This window comes from Mustelus asterias, chromosome 22 (assembly GCF_964213995.1).
Source record: "Mustelus asterias chromosome 22, sMusAst1.hap1.1, whole genome shotgun sequence".
Taxonomy (NCBI): Eukaryota; Metazoa; Chordata; class Chondrichthyes; order Carcharhiniformes; family Triakidae; genus Mustelus; species Mustelus asterias.
The window spans coordinates 29,444,347-29,452,756 of record NC_135822.1 but is presented as its reverse complement, the minus strand read 5'-3'; positions in this window follow the sequence as shown (position 1 = coordinate 29,452,756).

Genomic DNA, 8,410 nt, shown 5'->3' with positions numbered 1-8,410 from the left:
ACGTAGCAACCCCTGTCGCTCCTATTCCCCCAGTCACAAATCCACTACTCCTCATTACTTCCCCAGACGTGGCGCGGTCAGCACCGGGACCAGTGCATAACACTTTTACTCCCATGTACAGCTTGTCTGAGACTCGGAGATCGGCGCCACCATCATCATCACCACCACCACTACCACCAAACGTTCCAGGATCCCCTGCACCATCGCCTCACCAGGGCCGGCCGGCCCGGGAGTCCTTGAGGGGACAGCCAGACGTTACTTTAAGAGCGCCACCACAAGCACCTGCTCCGTTTTCGCAACCGGTGTTGAAGAGATCGGCACCTGCTCCGGTTTCGCAACCGGTGTTGAGGAGATCGCAGCGTCGGTGCGGTCCTCCAGACCGTCTGGACTTGTGAATCCTGTGACTTTTCTGTTATTGTCTGTTATATGACCTGTTTTTCGTCCACCCCGCCACCTTTTGTTCTTAAAGGAGGGGTGAATGTGGTGAATCATCGTTGGTTCACCACTGGGGTTTGTTACCATGTTACTGTTGGGCTAGGGTGTTATTACTGTGGGGGTTGTACTATGTTGTTGGGTTAGGGTGTTTACCTGTTATGAGAGTTATCGTGGCACATTCCAGTGGGGTCCCGCCTCCGGTGGCAGGGTATAAGACCCCCTGCTCCGGCAGGACCCCTTCAGTCTGAACTGGTGTATTCGTGTTAGTAGTTCCTTTGTTACTTTATTAAAGCCTTCAATACCGAAGCCTTGATTCCATGTGCTTATTGACGCGCATCAGCCTGTTACCAGGGGAACTCATACTCCATGAGCCCCACGGACGGATAAATCAGTGATTCCCCATAGATTTCATTGGGATTATCACAGACCGTAGTATTTGTCCCTCACTGTTCCTGGAAAGGTGGGGGTCAACTGTAATACCTCCCCTTCTGCTGTAATGAGGTGAACTATGCATCATAAGAAAAGGAGCAAACCTGCATCCTTTTGGCCTGTAAGACTCAGTAGTATCCTTTATGTCCGACCAGTTAGTTTAAGAAAAATCAAATTTAATAATCAAAATTTTATGTTTTCTCGCTAAAATTCTGTTTTTTTTCTTTCCACCTGCTTAAATGCAGCAGGACCAATTTTGGGTTTGTTACTGCCTTGGTTGGAATACAACATGCCTCTTCCCAGTGCTGTTTGCCCAAGACCACAAAGCTACTAATGTCGTGCTTGAGTCCCACTCTCAGAAATGCTGCACGGTGGCACAGTGGTTAGCACTGCTGCCCCACAGCGCCAGGGACCCGGGTTCGATTCCTGGCTTGAGTCACTGTCTGTGCGGAGTTCGCACGTTCTCCCCGTGTCTGCATGGGTTTCCTCCGGGTGCTCTGGTTTCCTCCCACAGACCAAAAGACGTGCTGGTTAGGTGCATTGGCCGTGCTAAATTCTCCCTCAGTGCCCTTGAACAGGCGCTGGATTTGATTTGATTTGTTATTGTCACATGTATTAGCATACAGTGAAAAGTATTGTTTCGTGCGCGCTATACAGACAAAGCATACCGTACATAGAGAAGGAAAGGAGAGAGTGCAGAATGTAGTGTTACAGTCATAGCTAGGGGGTAGAGAAAGATCAACTTAATGCAAGGTGGGTCCATTCAAATGTCTGATGGCAGCAGGAAAGAAGCTGTTCTTGAGTTGGTTGGTACGTGACCTCTGACATTTGTATCTTTTTCCCGACGGAAGAAGGTGGAGGACAATATGTCCGGGGTGCGTGGGGTCCTCAATTATGCTGGCTGCTTTTCTGAGGCAGCGGGAAGTGTAGATGGATTCAATGGATGGGAGGCTGGTTTGCGTGATGGACTGGGCTTCGTTCACAACCCTTTGTGGTTTGTTTGAAGTTTCTTTGCAGTTGCTCAAGATTACAAGAGGAATTTTGGATTATGTCGACCACCACTTTGCCCAGGCTCCACAGGAACAGTAACTCAACTCAGTGACTTTTTAGACAGGGTCGGAAAGTTTCTGTGCACCAATGCTAGGCACCCCTGTGGGTTTTCCGATCTTGATCAATGTGTATGATTATACAATGCACATATTATTCTTGGGTACTCCTAAAGTTAAAGTTAAAGTTTATTTATTAGCCACAAGTACAGTGCGGCCCCGTTATAATGCAATGGTTGGGGTCCATAAAATGTTACCGCAAAAAAAGCGGGGTCGCGCTAAATCGGGGTTGTGCTAAATTTGCCAATTTTTTGCGGAAAAAAAGGGTCCAATAATTCATCGCGTTATAGGCCGGTAGTGTGTTAGCTTTTATTAACAGGGGGTTGGAGTTTAAGAGCCGTGGGGTTATGCTGCAACTGTACAGGACCTTGGTGAGACCACATTTGGAATATTGTGTGCAGTTCTGGTCACCTCACTATAAGAAGGATGTGGAAGCGCTGGAAAGAGTGCAGAGGAGATTTACCAGGATGCTGCCTGGTTTGGAGGGTAGGTCTTATGAGGAAAGGTTGAGGGAGCTAGGGCTGTTCTCTCTGGAGCGGAGGAGGCTGAGGGGAGACTTAATAGAGGTTTATAAAATGATGAAGGGGATAGATAGAGTGAACGTTCAAAGTCTATTTCCTCGGGTGGATGGAGCTATTACAAGGGGGCATAACTATAGGGTTCATGGTGGGAGATATAGGAACGATATCAGATGTAGGTTCTTTACGCAGAGAGTGGTTGGGGTGTGGAATGGACTGCCTGCAGTGATACTGGAGTCAGACACTTTAGGAAGATTTAAGCGGTTATTGGATAGGCACATGGAGCACACCAGGATGATAGGGAGTGGGATAGCTTGATCTTGGTTTCAGATAAAGCTCGGCACAACATCGTGGGCCGAAGGGCCTGTTCTGTGCTGTACTGTTCTATGTTCTATATATCCGAATTCGCGCTAAATCGGGGCGCGTTAAATCGGGGTTCCACTGTATACGGTGAAAAGTATTGTTTCTTGTGCGCTACCCAGACAAGGCATACCATACATAGAGAAGGAAAGAAGAGACCTGGAGTACTGTGTACACAGTGTGTACTGTGTACAGTTTTGGTCTCCTTACCTGAGAAAGGATATACTGGCACTGGAGGGTGTGCAGAGAAGATTCACTCGGTTGATTCCGGAGTTGAGAGGGTTGGCTTATGAGGAGACTGGGGCTATACTCACTGGAATTCAGAAGAATGAGGGAAGATCTTATAGAAACATATAGATTATAAAGGGAATAGATAAGATAGAAGCAGGGAAGTTGTTTCCATTGGCGGGTGAAACTAGAACTAGGGGGCATGGCATCAAAATAAGGGGGAGCAGATTTTGGACTGAGTTGAGGAGGAACTTCTTCACACAAAGGGTTGTGAATCTGTGGAATTCCCTGCCCAGTGAAGCAGTTGAGGCTATCTCATTGAATGTTTTCAAGGCAAGGATGAATTTTTGAACAGTAAAGGGATTAAGGGTGATGGTGAGCGGGCGAGTAAGTATAGCTGAGTCCACGAAAAGATCAGCCATAATCTTATTGAATGGCGGAGCAGGCTCGAGGGGCCAGATGGCCTACTCCTGCTCCTAGTTCTTATGTTCTTTTGTTCTTATGAAACCAGACCCTTCTCGAAAGAAGAAGAGAGTGGGACAATGTTCATTTCTATTTTAATGGGACCCTTCCACTTGCTGTGTGATAACCGGGAAAACCCTGCTTCCTATTATCACTCACTGGCCACCTTTTTCTGGAGAGCGTGAAAAGGCGAGGGGAATGTCAGTTCAGACAGCACCCCAATCAATGCAGGCTTGAGGCTCAGCAGCGCATTGGGTTCACAGAAGGGCTACAGACCAGAGATCAGTTAGTGGATTACAATGCCTGAGGACACAGTATTAGTATAGCTGGCACCAGACTGGCAATTGCTCCGGGTTAGATTCGGTGGAAATGAGACTGAATTGAATTCTAATGGAGTACAGTACTGTTAGAAGGTCAGAATTGGAATGGAGGGTGCGGGGGAGGGGAGGAGTGGGGGGTGGTCAGCAGATTCTTAGAACAGAACTCAATGGCAAAATTTAAGAGTGAAATCAGGAAGCGCTTCTTCATAGAAAGGGCAGTAATAATCTAGAACTTTCTTTTCCCAGCAGAATGCTTGATCAATCGATGCTTTCCAGATTGTGATTGCTAGATTTATATTAGGTCTGGCGACATTAAGGTTTATTTATTAGTAATCCAAGTAGGCTTACATTAACACTGCAATGAAGTTACTGTGAAAATCCCCTAGTCGCCACACTCCGGCACCTGTTCGGGTTCACTGAGGGAGAATTTAGCACGGCCAATGCACCCCAACCAGTTCGTCTTTTGGACTGTGGGAGGAAACCGGAGCACCCGGAGGAAACCCACGCTGACACGGGGAGAACGTGCAGACTCCGCAGAGACAGTGACCCGAGCCGGGAATCGAACCCGGGTGCCTGGCACTGTGAGGCAGCAATGCTGTGCCTGTTAAACCGATATGATTTAAAGGCAGGTAAATGGGGCAGAGGGGCAGAAATGTGGCAGTGAGGATTTTGACGAGTGAAATACTAGTATAGTGAAGGAGAATGTTTTGATATTGCAGACAGGAGATAGGAATGTGGGGGGGGAGGAGGGGGGCAATAAACCCCCATGTGCTCATAGCCCTGCGCTGAGGCAAACTGACCTCAATATCTCCAGCCTGTTCTGAATGGAGAAGTTGACACACTCTAATTGTGGGGCTGAGATCAGTTGACTCTGTCTACACTTCCTGCTGCCTCGGAAAAGCAGCCAGCATAATCAGGTTCCCTACGCACTCTAGAAATACTCCCTTCCACCTTCTCCTGTCGGGAAAAAGATACAAAAGTCTGAAGTCACGTGCCAACCGACTCAAGAACAGCTGCTTAGAATCATAGAATCCTACAGTGCAGAAGGAGGCCCTTCGGCCCATCGATCCTATGATAGAATGATAGAATCCCTACAGTACAGAGAGAGGCCATTCGGCCCATCGTGTCTGCGCCGACCACAATCCCACCCAGGCCCTACCCCCATATCCCTACATATTTTACCCACTAATCCCTCTAACCTACGCATCTCAGGGGCAATTTTAGCACGGCCAATCGACCTAAGCCGCACATCTTTGGACTGTGGGAGGAAACCGGAGCACCCGGAGGAAACCCACACAGACACGAGGAGAATGTGCAAACTCCACACAGACAGTGACCCAAACCGGGAATCGAACCCAGGTCCCTGGAGCTGTGAAGCAGCAGTGCTAACCATTGTGCTACCGTGCCGCACATGATTTAAAGGCAGGTAAATGGGGCTGAGGGGCAGAAATGTGGCTACCGTGTCCTGCACCGACAACAATCCCACCCAGGCCCTATCCCCGTAACCCCACGTATTTACCCTGTTGATCCCCCGGCACTAAGGGGCAATTTATCATGGCAAATCCACTTAACTATGGTATCCATCTTTGGACTGTGGGAGGAAACCGGAGCACCCGAAGGAAACCCACGCAAACACAGGGAGAATGTGCAAACTCCACACAGGCATTGACCCAAGGCTGGAATTGAACCCAGGTCCCTGGCACTGTGAGGCAGCAGTGTTAACCAATGTGCTGCATTCAGACTTTTGAATGGACCTACCTCACATTAAGCTGATCTTTCTCTACACCCTAGCTATGACTGTAATACTACATTCTGCACTCTCTCCTTTCCTTCTCTATGAATGGTATGCTTTGCCTGTATAGCGTGCAAGAAACAATACTTTTTACTGTATGCTAATACATGTGACAATAATAAATCAAATCAAATCAAATCAAAACCAAAAAGATTACAATCTCATCAGCCATGACGTTATTGAAGGGCGGGCGGAAGGGGCTCGAAGAGCTGAGTGGCCTACTCCCCCTCCTAGTACATATGTTCATAATGAGTGTCCCTCAAGATGGGAAGAATTAGCTGAGGATTCCTGATCTTCATCATCAATTCTCATTGATATCGTCTTGGAAAGAGTGCGTCAGATGACAGTGCAATCAGGCTTGCTAATGAGACCTTGGTGGTTTAACATAGCAACAGGGGGAGGCCATAATATTCAGCTCCTTCAGCCTGGTCCATCATTTGTGAAGAGTTTCAATACCCAAGAGCTTATAAAGGATACAAAATATTGCAATCAAGAGCTATTAAGGATGGGTGATATAAATGTTGGCCTGGCCAGCAAAGTTCAGTTTCCGTGAGAGAATAAAAAAGCTCTTGGGGGCAGAGCTTCCGGCTGCGTTGAGCCCGCCGCAGTTTGCGTGGGTGGGAGGATCACGGTTGGGGGGAGGAGAGGGGGGATGGGAACTAGCGTGTTTAACACCGGTAAGAACCCTCTTTGGGATTCTCTCATCCCCTGCACCCGCACATAATTGGCTTCCTGTCCAGCGAGGCGGAAACCAGATCAGCATTTTAAATATGCGGAGTCTATTTCAAGTTGGATTCTCCCTGCTCCCGGGATTCTCCGAACACCCACCCCCCCCATCCCCCCACTCGGGCACCACTGTGCCACCATGCCGCCCACAATGTTTTGGGCTCAACTGCTTTCTGTGATAGCGAATTCCTCAGGCCACAGGCTCACTACTCTCTGGGTGGAGACATTTCTCCTTATCTCTGTCCTAAAAGGTTTACCCCTTACCTGGCCCCATTTGAAAGGAGTTCCAGGGCTTGGCGCTAAGGCCACTGAAGGCAGAGCCGCCAATGGTGGGACATTGGGAATGCTCAGGAGGCCAGATCCAGCTGAGGACTGGAGATTTCTCAGGGTGGAAGGAGATTTCAGAGGTAGTGAGGGAGCGAGGGGATGTGAAAACAAGGATGACGGTTGTAAATGCAAGATGTTACTCAATAAAAGAAACATCGCAGAAACAAAATGACTTCTGGAGAAAATCGCTGGGAGATGAAACTACAACTCAGAAATTCATCGGTTTGGCCGTCAGCCCTGAGACTTAATTCCCACGAGCCAAATATCAGGGACGAGGGAGTAAGGGGGGAGGTGATTGCAGATGAGCACTTGAAACAGCACAGTGGCACAGTGGTTAGCACTGCTGCCTCACAGCACCAGAGACCTGGGTTCAATTCCCGGATTAGGTCACTATACAAGTGGAGTATGCACATTATCCCCATGTCTGCATGGGTTTCCTCTGGGTGCTCTGGTTTTCTCCCACAGTCCAAAGATGTGCGGGTTACGTAGATTGGCAATGGTAAATTGATCCTTAGTGTCCAAAGACGTGTAGTTTATGGGGATTAGTGGGATAAATATGTCGGGTTATGGAGATAGGGCTTGGGTGGGATGATCTGTTGGATAGTTGGCATAAACTCGATGGGCCGAACAGCCTCCTTCTGCACTGTAGGGAATCTTTATTGATTATTGTCACATGTATTGGGGCACAGGGAAAAGTATTGTTTTTTGCGTGCGATACAGACAAAACATACTATTCATAGAGTACATAGGGGAGAAGGAAAGGAGAGGGTGCAGAATATAGTGTTACAGTCATAGCTAGGGTGCAGAGAAAGATCAGCTTACTATATGGTAGGTCCATTCAAAAGTCTGATGGCAGCAGAGAAGAAGCTGTTCTTGGGGTGATGTGGTGAACCATCGTTGGTTCACCACTGGGGTTGTTATTGTGTTACTGTTGGGCTAGGGTGTTGTTGTTATGGGGGTTGTACTATGTTGTTGGGTTAGGGTGTTTGCCTGTCCTAAGTGTTATCATGGCACACTCCAGTGGGGTCCCGCCTCCGGTGGCAGGGTATAAGACCCCCTGCTCCGGCAGGACCCCTTCAGTCTGAACGGGTGAATTTGTGTTCGTAGTTTCATTGTTAATGTATTAAAGCCTTCAGTTCTAAAGCCTTGTTTCCGGGTGCTCATTGAGGTGCATCAATTTAATACATTAACTGAGAATATGGAACAGATCCTAAAACCGGATCGTCTGACACTGGACCCACGTGCGGTCGGTGCAGCTAACACGTTCGAACATTGGTGGAAGTGCTTCGAGGACTACCTGGCAGCCTCGGTAGCTATCACTACAGACAGTGATAGACTCCAGGTCCTCCACGCAAGGGTAAGCGACACGATTTACCTAGCCATTCGTGCAGCTTCCACTTACCAGGGTGCCGTCGAGCTCCTAAAGAATAGGTACATTACGCCACCCAACGGGATTCACGCTCGTTATCTCCTCGCTACACGACGTCGGCAGTCGGGCGAGACCATAGAAGACTACGCCAATGAACTCCTGCAGCTTGCCAGGGGTTGTGACTGTAAGGATGTCTCCGCCGAGCAGTACATGCAAGACCTCGCCCGAGACGCGTTCGTAGCAGGGGTAGGGTCCTCGTACATCAGACTTAAATTATTAGAAAAGGGGAAACTCAACTTGACCCAGGCAATGGGGATGGCCGTGAGGTTGGAGGCGGC